Here is a 14,263-nt window from a genome sequence, read left to right as displayed (position 1 = left end):
CCCTGGTGGATCGATCGCCTCCTGAATAGTGAGCATAGATCTTGGCTTGATTTATCCGATCTGTTTCCTCAGCTCATCTCTGTCTTTCCCTTACAGCCTGACTCCTGACCACTCTGCTCACCTCGTTCCTGAAACTGAGAAATAAAACTTTAAATCTACGCTTCTCTGTCTGAGTGTCCTCTGCATGTGGGTCAAGTCGGCCTTAAAAACTATGACAGAACACTCAGGCCAGCCGGACCCTGCAGAGGCACTCCAGAGAACCGTTTCTGAGCACGGTCACCTCATCCAGGCTCATGGTTCGACCCTCCGCTCTCTCCTCGACCAGCAGCGGCAGGTTAGTCAGCAGTTGGAACAGCTCACAGCTTTAATGCAGCACACTCTGGGAGTTACGCCCGCCTCACCGCCGGAGGGTGCTGAGGCACCTCCGGAGTCCCAACAACTTCCTCATAGTCTGGATGTGGTTTGCCCTAGCCTGGAGAAGTTTTCCGGTGAGGTTGGTAGCTGCCAGGGGTCTCTGTTACAGTGTGCTCTCGTCTTTAATAGGTCCCCACAGTCATTTCCCCATGACGACGTGAGAATTTCCTATGTGCTGGGCCTGCTCACCGGCAGAGCACTGCGGTGGGCTGAGGCTAAGTTTTCAAATCCCAACAGTTTTGGCTGTACCTATGACGAGTTCATTAAAGATTTTAGGTTGACATTTGACATTGACATGGACCATTCTAGTGTGGCTCGCCGTTTGCGAGCGTTAAAGCAGCATGGCCGACCTCTGACGGAGTTCACTATTGATTTCTGCATGCTGGCAGTTGCATCGGGTTGGAACTCCAGCGCTCTAAAATCTAACTTTTTCCAGACCCTAGATGAGAGTTTGAAAGACGAGCTCACCCTTCTGGAGGAGCCCGAGGAGCTGGATGATTACATAAATCTGGCCGTACACCTGGACAACCGGATGAGGGAGAGGAGGTGGACCCGCTCTGAGCGGTCCGCCGTTAGACCGCATCTCGTCTCTCCTCCGTTGTGTCTGTCCCAGCCGGTGCAACCCCCGAGCCAGCCGGAGCCCGAGCCCATGCAGTTGTGGAGGGCACAGCTTCCCGATGACGTGCGGCAGCGTCACAGGGAGGCCGGGCAATGCTTTTACTGTGGATCCGCAGAGCACTTGATTTCTGTTTGCCCGGTCCGGCCAAAAGGGCGTGTCCGCCGGTTTTGAAGGGGCACCCGGCGGACCGACAACCATCCTTCCCCTCCCGCTTCACTTTACCAGCTACGTTGCTGTTTGACCGACGTACAATTCCTTTGTCTACCTTATTAGATTCAGGCTGTGAGCTAGACCTGATAGATCAGGGTTCTGGGCTTTGGATGGTCAGACACTCCATTGTATTACACACAGAACTGAACCTGTAGAATTAGTGTTATCAGGGAATCACAGAGAACGCGTTATATTATTTGTTTTTCCCATTTCCCAGGCCTCGTTAGTCCTGGGTTTCCCGTGGCTACAGCACCACAATCCTCATCTAAATTGGACTGATTTAAGAGTCGAGTCCTGGTCACCCCGGTGTTTATCTACCTGTTTACAATCAGCTGTTACTCCTAGATTGTCTGAGGAGAGGGTGGAGGACGAGCCACCAGATCTCACCCAGGTGCCGCACGAATACCATGACCTTAGCTCCGTTTTCAGTAAGACACGGGTCCTTTCTCTACCACCTCACCGCCCCTATGATTGCGCAATCGACCTCCTGCGGGCGCCCCATTGCCCTCCGACCGGTTATATAAGATCTCCCGGCTCGAGAGGGGGGCAATGGAGAAATATATTGGAGAGTCGCTCGTCGCCGGCATCATTCGGCCATCCTCGTCCCCGCTCGGTGTGGGTTTTTTCTTTGTCGGTAAAAAGGACGGCTCCCTACGCCCCTGCATCGACTATAGGGGGCTTAATGCCATTACTGTCAAGCATAGGTACCCGTTACCTCTCTCTCATCTGTTTTCGAGCCTGTTCATGGGGCTACTATTTTTACCAAGCTCGACCTTAGAAATGCATATCATTTAGTTAGGATCCGCCAGGGGGATGAGTGGAAGACAGCGTTCAAAACCCCACTTGGGCACTTTGAATATTTGGTGATGCCGTTTGGATTGTGCACCTGCAGTTTTTCAGACTCTTGTAAATGACGTCTTAAGAGATTTTTTGGATGTATTTGTATATCTGGATGACATCTTGATTTTTCCCAGAACTGTTGAAGAGCACCGCCGTCATGTCTGCTTGGTCCTGCAGTGCCTCCTGGAAAACCAACTATTCATCAAGGCAGAGAAGTGCCAATTCCACCGAACCTCCATCAGCTTTTTAGGTTTTATCCTTGAAAGTGGGCAGGTTCACGCTGATCCGGACAAAGTGAAGGCTGTTGAGAACTGGCCAACCACTCGAAAGCAGTTACAACGCTTTTTGGTGTTCGCTAATTTCTATAGGAGGTTTATCCAGAACTACAGCCGCATCGCCAGCGCCCTGACAGCACTGACATCCACCAGGGTTCCCTTCACCTGGTCTCCCGAAGCTGAGGCACCTTTCAGCCTGCTGAAGAACAAGTTCGCTCAAGCTCCAGTTCTCATCCACCCTGATCCTGGAATGCAGTTCACCTTGGAAGTGGATGCTTCTGACACTGGGGTGGGAGCGGTGCTCTCCCAGCGTCAGAGCCAGGACGGCAAGCTTCATCCCTGCGCCTTCTTCTCCTGTCGTCTGGGGCCTGCGGAAAGGAATTATGATGTCGGGGACAGGGAGTTGCTGGCCATTAAGCTCGCTTTGGAGGAGTGGCGGCATTGGCTGGAGGGGTCTGAGCCGCCTGTGCTGGTTTGGACCGATCATAAGAATCTGTCATATATCCAGTCAGCCAAACGTTTAAATCCCCGTCAGTCACGTTAGTCTCTTTTTTTTTTTCTTGATTTAACTTATTAATTTCTTACAGACCTGGCACTAAAAACGTTAAGCCCGATGCTCTGTCTTGGCAATTCACGTCTGACGACTCTGAGAAGGAGGCCGCACCCATCCTGCCTCCCGGCTGCACCATAGGAGCCGTAACCTGGGAGATAGAGGACTGCGTGCGACAGGCCCTCCTTGCTGACCCGGGCCCGGGGATCTTGGCTTGATTTATCCGATCTGTTTCCTCAGCTCATCTCTGTCTTTCCGTTACAGCGTGACTCCTGACCACTCTGCTCACCTCGTTTCTGAAACTGAGAAATAAAACTTTAAATGTACGCTTCTCTGTCTGAGTGTCCTCTGCATGTGGATCAAGTCAGCCTTAAAAACTATGACATTCTGTTTTCATTAAGTGTAGCAGAAAATCTTCAAAATTAACAAAAAAAAATAAATGCTTATAAACATCTGTGTGTAATTAAACTATATAATGTGTGTTACTTAATGAATTGAGTTATTGACATAAATGAGTGTTTTAGAATTATCTAAATTTATATATAAATATATACATTATCCTATGCAAATTTTCTGGGAATCTACATTTTGGGAGATAAAATAATCAGAATGAACAGAAAAAATTCTTGAATGTCACTCTATATAATGCATCAATTTAATGCATGTTTCAATTGTTTCATTTAATTATTTAATTGATCGATAGTCATTCAATAACACTTGCCAGTTATTCCAAAACCATATCTAAAGTTTCTCTTGAAACTCCTGTTTTTAAAATCTTTTTCCTTAAACCATAAAATTACAGCAGCTGTGACAACAATAATGACTTGAAGACAAATAAAACCAGCTAAGGGGACAAAGAGGGCTAAAGAAAAAGGATAAACCCTCTGAAAATGTTTTATTCACAACAGAATGCCAGAGAGGGAAATACAATCCATGGCGTGTTTTCATTCGGTCAATTGTGAATATGAACACCGAGATTTGGTGTCAGACTGGGCGTGCCAGCTTACAACTTCCACACCCTCAACTGCCCTCACCCCCACCCGGAAACTACCACTTCCTCCCCTGTTTATCTCAATTCTCTTGTTTTATTCTCATGAGCTCTTCCACAAACTCATATGTCAAGCCATGTACGAGTTTATCAATACTTTTGAAACCATACTAAGGAAAACAGCTGACGTAATTCTTTTTCAGTTTTAGAGCCATGTCTTTCTTGTTTTTTGGGGGTTTTTTGTTACGCACAAAGCAGTCAAATTAGGTTGAGCTTGTTTTTGTGGGTGTGTATACAGTTGCCCTTTTTTTTTTTTCGCAGCAGGACGCATGACATAAATCACAAGTTTGTTTTAAGCTAGAGGGAACCTGTAACCAAAACAAACTTTTTTTGCAGACTGGGTTTAGTGAGTCAGGGACGACGCTGCGGACGTTCCTCTCCTGCAGGAGCCAGTAACTGATGGAAGATGACGAGCATCTCCCGGTTCAGCCAAGTCTCTCGTAGGTGGTTGTTAAATGACATGGAGACATTCATTTTCACCTCGGGGTGTGAATTTTCTTTGTGTGTCAGTGATGGTTTGAGAAACTCCCCGTAAAGTGATATCATGCCGCGTTTTAGTGCCCCACTTTTCAAACGAGAAGAAAAGTGGAGGAGTTATAGGTGAAGACACTGAGATATTTTCTTTCCTGTTTGTACTTGGCAGATCTAGGAGATAATCACTGTTGAGTTACTGTGCTTTTTACACACAGGCATGATTGCAGTGTGAGCCAGCCAGCAATCAGGTTCTGCTATAAATAACATGACTAATCAACTTAATTAACACATACATTTCAGGAGCACTGTTGGCAGGAGGCTTGATTCTTTAACCTTGTTTCTTTTTACATCAGCTGAACCACTGTCAAAGTGTTCTACCAGTCTTAAATTTTCTCTCAAAATGAGCATATGATTGAAAAAGCAGGTATGAAGCATGCCTTGTATTCACAGCCGATTAACATCAATAATTTCTGCCATCATCTTCTTCTTTTTTCACTCTAATTAACCAACGTGGGGATATTGTTTTACATGTGGAGTACACAAGCCTTCAGGTGTAATCGTTTCCAGACAAAAGTAAAATAAGCACAATGACATCTCTGACAATGTGCACAACACACATCCAGTGGTTTTTGCGGTGCGTGACCATGCATTGACACGTGTTTAAACAATACATTTCAACAATAGTTGGAATGCTGTAATGAGAATATCAGTATGCAGACAAATTAAATTGCTGTTGTGTTCAGAGGGAAAAGCTGGATAGTACAGTTTTAGGGGAATTTCCATGTTTTTCCTTTAGATCTGAAACATTATGTTCAGGCAGCTGCTTTTATGGTTTCCCAGTGGAGCACACATGCACACATATAAATGCTAAATTATAAAAATAAATGTGTTTATGAAAACTTAACAACGTAACAGAAAACAAAGTTCCTACTTAGAAAGGAATGTGTCTTAAATGGGCAAGAAAAAAACAGAAGTCGATGTTTTCTGTTTTGCTGAATTTTGTATTGTGGCAGCTGAAAGACTGATCATTACATTTTATGAGCTCCAAAGCAGTAAATTCATAAAGTGAGAGAAAAACTTTCTGTAATTTCTTTCCTCCCTCTAACTGCACTGAAATATGTTATGGACCAACTTATCAACAAATTACATTGTTATCAGCTTGAGTTGCTACTAGTGGGCGACACCACCAATTAGTGAGTGTACTTTGTAGTTACAAGTCAGAAAATGAGAGCCATTGTTTAATTTTTGTGCTTTGCAATTTGTCAGGAGCACAAATAATCATTTCTTTTCCATCAACTTGTACGAGGTTTGCAGCAGCCATGTTGAATCTGATTTTTGGCTTGGTGCCAACTTCAGTGAGAGATCTACTTGTTTTTTCTGACCTGAAAAAAGTTTGTCTTCTGGGTTCAAATGGGACAGACCATTACTGAAGACTGTTGCTGTATGTGTCAACTCAGATATACTGTATCTTTACAAATATAAGGCTGTCCTGCAGAAACTCCTGCTGGGGAAAAAGATCTGTTGCTGTCAAGAAAAACAGATACAGCAGAGTCTGGAACATCGTTGGTGTGTGAGCTAAATGGGACACGACCACAATACTAATGTAGACCATGTTGGATTTTGTGATTTTATAAAAATCTTGGGTCTAATGTTATTTTTTTGGCTAAGTTATAGCATAACTTTAGTATAACATTACTGTGATTTCACCCTCCCTAACAAAAATAAAGGGCATCTGTAGTAAGGAGTTGCAGTGGTAGTCTTTCAAATGAAAGGACCACCTTAAAGTGTCTGGAAAGTACACTTCTTTCCATAAACAAAAAAGCTCAATTTTACTTCAGAAGACAGTGTATGTCTTACAAATCATATATTTCACAAAGGTCCAGATAAATGTGTCATGACTTACTAAGCAGACAGAAAGAAGAGGCAGCTGCACATTTATGAGGCTTATTAAAATTGCCCTGGTGCTGTAATGCCATGTTGACTTCACTGTGAAGCATGCTTTTGTCTGAAAAAACAAGGCATGTTTATTTAGAGGAATGCCACAGTCTGACCCCAGACAGGAACCAAAGGAGGACATTTGGCTGCTCAAACATCACCACAGACAAAACATCTCATGCAGCAAAAGGCTTGCAGTGTTTCTTGTCACTTCACAGAGCCACATAAATTGTGCTTTTAAACATGGATGTCTCTATTAAAACACACTGACAGCCAAGATAAAGGTAGGTCAGCACCTTTATTCATTCTCAGGAATCAAAATAAGCTCTCATTATCTGCAATTGGTCTCAAAGGGCTGTCGCGAAGTCATTTATTATCCATATAGGAAAAATGGGAGGTTTCAACAGGAAACTATAATAAACATGACCAAAAGTAGATTTCTAGCCATACTGCAACTCTTTACACAAAGTGTGCTGAATATGAAGTGATAGAAAACAAACTTTGCCAATTAAACAGTGGTTGAAATAAGTAACGTTTTGGAAATTGGCTTATAATAATCCTGGTAATAAGTCTAAACCCATCACTGAGTACCTTTAAAATGCCTGATTGATACGAGTTTAATGACTCAGCCAAGTGGTTTGTATGGACTTGTGTGCGTCCCAAAGCTTTTTAGCAGCTGTCTTCTCTTCCTTGACACTCCTCTGAAGTTTCGATATTGATTCTGACATGAGTGTGCTGTTTGGATGATTGAGTGGAGACTGAACCTGAGGCTGAACATCAGGCTGAACTCTCAAAGCTGACAGGATGCTGGATGAATAAGGTGATGTCTAAGCACTGGAAACAAAGCCCGGGCACGAAGTGTGGTATAAATCAGCAGACTAAATATGGGGCCTGAACAGTGATGGGTCTCCTGCTGGAATCGTCACATTTGTGGATCTTGAAGCAATTAGGAGGTTTCAAAAGAAAAACCACCATGGAGTGCTAAACGATGAAGAGGACATCCTATAATTCACAGAACATGGGAACCTTATTTAGTGAATTTGTGTGTAAGCACAGTTTTCTTTATATATCAGTGTTAGAAATATAGTCAAGCAATCTGTCCATATAGAGCTCCAGCAAACACTGAGCTACTGTAGTCCTTTGTGTGTTTGAGCCTTGCATATTTATACAGTTATTGGGATAAAATTCAGGCAGCATAGTGGTGTGGTTATTGTTGTAACGTCATGGCAGCAAGTTCTAAGGATAAAATATCAGTTTGTGGAGACCTCCCCCAACCCCAATTGGTTTCACTTGGGGTACTTAGGTTTCCTCCCACAATCCAGAAATATGCACGTTGGGTGAATTAGGGGTTCTCAGTTTACTTTGTAAGTGTGTGAATGCATGGATGTTTGTCTTTGTGTTACCCTCATGATGGATTGGCAAAGTGTCCAGGGTGTAGCTGCCTCTAACCCAATATCATCCCTCAACTCTAAACAGGACAGGCAGAGGTTTGGATAATAGATTTAAAAAACAGTGCTTTAGTATTTATTTACCTTTTAATCATTATATGAAATGAACTGAAATTGTAAAGCTATGTGTTGACAATTACAGCACATATGAAACAATTTCACTGTATAAACCAAAGCCCAAACATTTAAGGATCACTTTGTGTTTGACTGAATTACAACAAAAATGCTTCCTTTAGGTTGTGTTTATGCTCTGCGTATTTGTATTTTAGGACAGAAACACAAAAAACTGCAAAAACAGTTTACCAATGTGTTTCTTCTGAATTTAAGTATTTATGTTTTGGAGTGGCTCATCCAGAGTCCGGACATTAATCAGATAATAAATCAGTCTAGGGAGCTAAAGATTAAGGTGATGGCAAGGAGGCCTTCCAACCTCAGAGACTTGGAGCTCATCCCTAAGGTTAAATCAACAAAATACCAGTGGAAACAATCACAAAAATCTGCAATTATAAATAGGATTTGATTGATGTAAGGACTCTAAAGACATTTTCATTGATTATTGAGAAGGGTAGAAATAAATTATAGTATTTAAAATTGATGTTCTTAAGACATAAGAAATAATACCATGCCATTCAATGGATTCAGGCATCTAGACGTTTGAACTTGCGGAAGTTCAAATGTAGCATCAGAATGGGAAAGAAAAATAATTTAGGTCTCTGAACATGATACAGTTGTTGGTACTAGACAGACTGGTCTGATTATTTCAGAAGCTGCTGATCTACAGAGACTTTAACACACAACCATCTCTCTGGTTTAAAGGGTATGGTCCAAAAAGAGAAAAAATCCATTAAATATCCTGTGAGAAGGTGAATGTTTTCTTGATGTCAGAGGAGGATGAGCAGACTGGTTTGAGATGACAGAAAGGCAACAGTAGCTCAAATTACAAACAAGGTGTGCAAATGATCCTCTCCAACCGCACGACACGTTGAATCTTGAAGCAGATGAGCTACAGCAGTGGAGGACCACTCTGAATCTCACTCCTGTTGGCTAAGAACAGGAAAAGTAGGCTACTTTTCACACAGACTCACCAAAATGGACAATACCAGATTGGAAGTGTTGCCCGGTTGGATGTGTCATGATTACAGCTGCAACACTCAGATGGTATGGTCAGAATTTGACATAAATATGATTTATAAAGACAGTTCAGGCTTAAAGTGGTGTAATGGTGTAGGGGATATTTGTCTGGTGCACTTTGAGTCTCAACTTGGATTGTTTAAAGCTTCTAATGGCTATTTTCTGCAGAATGCTGCAAAGCTAAAATCCCTAGTTCCTTGAACATGACAATGAGTTTGCAGTACTCCTGTGGCCTCCAAAGTCACCAAATATTAGTATAAAAGAGCCCCTCTGGAACCTGGAATGGAGCAAGAGATTAGCATCATGGATGTGCAGCTAACCAATCTGCATCATATTTATAGCCATTATTATGCTATTACATCAATATGGACCAAAACTAATAACTTAGAAACGAGAATCATTTGCTTACTTACTGATTTCATTGTATGTTCTGATTTGGTATTTAATTACAGATAGTTCTTTTATTTGTTTGTCTGTGATTGCAGATAAGCATCAGCATTTCTGTCCATAGCCACAACAAGCAAAAAAAAACAATATTGCCTGTGTCCCAGTAGGCTTATCCACTGGGTTCACAGCGTTCACTGCTAAACTTTAATTATGTTTCATTGATTGTTTAGCTGTTGTTTTCTGCTGGATGAGCTCTCTTAAACCTTGGAAAAATAAAAATAAATAAAATGTAAAATGACCAAAGCCCAGTCTTCCGAAGAGTCCTTTTGAGATTTCTAATTCACTTATTGTTTGAAACAGAAGCGGCTCTTAAAGACATATAATCCTGATCGAAGCAATGTGAACTACAGCGTTAAAACTCTTACTGCTGATGCATCCCAGCTCACTTAAAAAATCTGTCTTCATTGTATTGAAATCAGGATATGTTAAATAAGGCATGTCTTTGTAAAGGTCTGGGTAGTGTTGTGTTGCTTGATCCAAAATTCAGTTCAGTTGTCTTAAAAACCTTTTTTTTTTTTTTTTTCCTTTAGACTAAACATCTGTCCAACATCTGGCTGCAGATGTTGTCCTATCCTGCTGACAGTAGTGGAGCGCTAAACTAACCCAGACCATGAGGCTTTCTTCATATGCTCACCAAAAACTCCTGAGCACAAACAGCTGCTGATTTCTCCTTTTATTTCATTAATTATTTAAAGCCTTTTGTGCCACCATGCCTATTCCCTTAGCACATGGAGCAAAGTAAGCTCCGACTATAGGAAAAGTTATTTCCATGCCTGGAAATGGTCCAGAAACAACATCACAGTTTCATTTACCACACAGGTGTGTTTGACTCGAGATCATCAAAGAAAAGTGTGTAAAATTTCAAAGTGTGCTCCTGCTGAGGAAAATGGAAAAGAATCAATGTGCTATAAATTACTCCCCACTTCGGCAAATCCTTTCTGTTTCATAATTCATTCATGTTATCTTGTCTCAGTGAAAGATAGAGGCCATTATTGTGAAATGAGAAACAAAAGAACCCCACTCCATTAACAGAATTTATGCTCAATTACCTGTGCTTATTAAATCAAACCAAAGTAGATAGCCGGTCATTAAGTAATTGTTAAATGATAGAAAATCTGATTTAGGGAAAACAAGAGCTGATAATGGAATAATTCCCAGTTCCCAGATTTGGTACATGAGGCCATTTGAATGTTATATTTTCTGTTCCTTTGGTTTGGAGAGGATAAAGCACATTCTCTAAGCTCCAGTAAACATAAAACTGCAATTATAGTTAGAGATGATAAACTAGGAGACTTTTAGCCTGCTCCTCCGAAGCTGGTTCAGCATTTTAACTACACTGTGTTTGGGTTAGGTCAGAAAAGGTTCTCAGTGGTAGGTTTGATACATCTTCATGTGTAACATCTGAAAGCAGAAGAATTTAATTAGAGCTGGCAAAGTTTGACAGAAAGCATGGCAGTTCGTAACATAAGTGCATTCCAGAGGAAATATAAACCATTTAGCTATAAAGAAGCCCTACTTTCCACCCTTACACACACAGACTCCCTGCAATGGCATAAAAAAATATCTTTAGACAAAATGTAATTTTTTGCCAGATTCCATCAGCCTAATGAGGGCTTTTTTTCATACAGTACTTACAATTGCAACAATTATAGTTACAGTAAAACAAAAATCAACCATAGTTTACATGTGCCATTTGAAGCATTTAGTTCAATCAATTTTGATGATTATGGTCTACAGCTAACGAAGGCTGAAAATTCTGTTTCTAAGAAATTTTAAACATTACATAAGACCAATTGAAAAAGGGATTTTAATACAGAAATTTTAAGTTATTACCATGTTATTGCCTACAGATTATTGTTTCCAAGCAAGGTATTGGAAAGTTAAGAGGAAGGAAAAGTGTGGTAGAATTAGGTGCACGAACAAGGATAATCATAGCCTTGAGAGGATTGTGAAGTTAAGTTTATTCAAGAGTGTTGGGGAGATTCACAAGATGTGAACAGTGGATGGCACAGGTTTGTAGAAGGTTCTTTAGGTGCTGTTCAGTGTGAGCTCGGAGCAAAACAGGAATGAGTTCGATGTGCAGATGCTTACATTGGAGGGTGGACAGGGTACGCTTGCGGCCTGGTCCAGGAGGCGAAGGTAGCAGGAAACTGCCAGTTAGATGCAAATCCAAACGAAGACAGTAGATAGGCGAGGCACTGGATACCACTGGTTTTATCTGAGATACGTGGAATGTAGGATGAATTCAAAGACTAGCAGGTAGCCGAAGGCGAACAGCAGAGGGACTAATCACAGTCTCAATCTCATAGGGACCGATGAAACTAGGCGAAAGCTTCCTAGACATGGATTTAAGGGGTATATCACGTGCTGACAACCATACCTTCTGTCCAGGCTGGTATTCAGGTGCATGCCTGTGTTTCCGGTCAGCGAAACGTTTGTTTTGGTCAGCAGTGTGGTGCAAGGTTTGGATAGTTAAGTTCCAGATGGATCTGCAGTGGCGGACGTGTTGGTGGACTGATGAAACTGATATTCTTTTCTCTTCAAAAGGTGAACGTCCAGTAGATGAAGAAATGTGTGAATTTAATGCATACTCAACCCAAGGTAGGTATGAGCACCAATCTGAGGGGTTTGTGGATGTGAGACATCGTAAGGTGGATTCCAGTTGCTGATTTAATCTTTCGGTTTGACCATTAGACTGAGGGTGATAACCTGAGATCAATGAAACCTTAGCTCCTAGAGCTAAACAAAACTGTTTCCAAACCTGCGAGATGAACTGTGGGCCTCGGTCGGATAAAATGTCCTGAGGGATACCATGAAGACGAAACACATGTTTAGTGAGTAGTTTGGCTGTCTGCAGGGCTGACGGAAGCTTCCTGAGGGGAATGAGATGACACACCTTAGAAAAACGATCCACAATTGTGAGAACTGTTGTCATACCTGAGGAAAGGGGAAGTCCAGCAACGAAATCCAATCCTATATGAGACCAAGGTCGATTTGGGATGCTGAGGGGTTGGAGAAGACCTGCGGGTGACTGGTTACTGGACTTATTTCTGGCACAAATTGCACAAGCCTGCACAAACTCTTTCACATCTTTATGTAGCGAGGGCCACCACAACCTCCTTTGAACTAGAAAAATAGTTCTACTTACACCAGGATAGGCAGAAAATGTTGCTGTGTGTAACCAATTGATTAGTCGGGAACGTACTTTAGATGGAACATAGATGCGGTTTGGCGGTCCATTGCCAGGGTCAGGTTCTTGTTGTTGGGCCCTAAGAACAGTGTCCTCCATCTCCCACCTGAGTGCTCCAATCGTCCAACTGGGTGGCAGGATGGGAGCTAGTTCCTTCATGGAATCATCAGTGGCAAACTGTCTGGAGAGGGCATCCAGCTTAGTGTTCTTAGGTCCGGGTCTGAAAGAAATGCATAAGTCAAAACGAGAGAAAAATAAAGACCACCGAGACTGGCGTGGGTTAAGTCTTTTAGCTGACTGGAGGTAGGCCAAGTTCTAATGATCGGTCCAGACTTGGATGGAATGCTCAGCCCCTATCAAGCCAGTGGCGCCACTCCTCAAGGGCCAGTTTAGTTCCTAGCAGTTCTCTGTCACCCACGTCATAGTTTCTCTGTATTACGGAACCTGCAGGGGAAAAAAAGCACAAGGATGAAGTCTCCCATCTTCTGAGTTATGTGATAACACTGCCCCAACTCCAATGTCAGAGGCGTCGACCTCCAGGATGAACTGTCTTGAGGATTCCGGATGGACTAAGATGAGGGCTTGGGAGAACTTTTCTTTGAGAGCTTGGAAAGCTGCTTCAGCTTCAGATGACCAGGAAAATGAGGACTTAGAGGAAGTTAGTGCAGTCATAGGTGCAGCACTGAGACTGTAATCCTTAATGAAACATCTGTGAAAATTTGCAAAAACCAAAAAACGTTGTAATGATTTGCGAGAATCAGGCACCGGCCATTCCAGTACTGCCTTTATTTTCTCTGGATCAGAACGTACCTGTCCACCCTCAAGGATGTAGCCCAGAAATGTGATGGAAGACTGATGAAACTCACACTTCTCGGCTTTAACAAACAAGCGGTTCTCCAAAAGGCGCTGCAGTACTTGTCGAACGTGCCTACGGTGCTCCTGAACGTCCTTCGAGTAGATCAATATGTCATCCAAGTATACAAAAACAGAAATGTTCAAAATGTCTCTGAGCACGTCGTTGACTAAAGCCTGGAACACAGCAGGAGCATTACATAGTCCAAAGGGCATGACCAAGTATTCAAAATGGCCTAACGGCGTCTTGAAAGCCGTCTTCCACTCATCCCCCTGGCGGATCCTGACCAGATGGTAAGCATTACGGAGATCTAACTTAAAGAAAATAGTGGCACCATAAACCGGTTTGAAAGCTGAGGTGAGGAAGTAGGTACTTATTTTTAACGGTGATTTGGTTTAAACCCCTATAATCAATGCAAGGACGTAAAGAACCGTCCTTCTTACCTACAAAGAAAAAGCCTGCCCCAAGTAGTGAGGATGAGGGCCGAATAATACCCGCAGACAAGGAGTCATGTATATAGTTCTCCATACACTTTTGCTCTTGACGGGAGATGTTATAAAGTCTGCTAGTGGGCAGAGGTGCACTGGGAAGAAGGTTGATCGCGCAATCATAGGGTCTGTGAGGTGGTAGGGACAGGGCCTTATTTTTACTAAAGACTCTTTAAAAACTAAAGAATCTTTAAAAAAAGAAACTGCTTAGTCAATCACTTAACCTGGATGGTATTAAATTGACCTCCGGTAATAAAGTAAAAAACCTTGGTGTTATTTTTGACCAGGACATGTCATTTAAATCCCATATTAAACAGGTTTCTAGGATTTCCTTTTTTCAC

Source organism: Girardinichthys multiradiatus, chromosome 7, assembly GCF_021462225.1.
Source record: "Girardinichthys multiradiatus isolate DD_20200921_A chromosome 7, DD_fGirMul_XY1, whole genome shotgun sequence".
Classification (NCBI taxonomy): domain Eukaryota; kingdom Metazoa; phylum Chordata; class Actinopteri; order Cyprinodontiformes; family Goodeidae; genus Girardinichthys; species Girardinichthys multiradiatus.
This window is presented reverse-complemented; position numbering follows the sequence as displayed.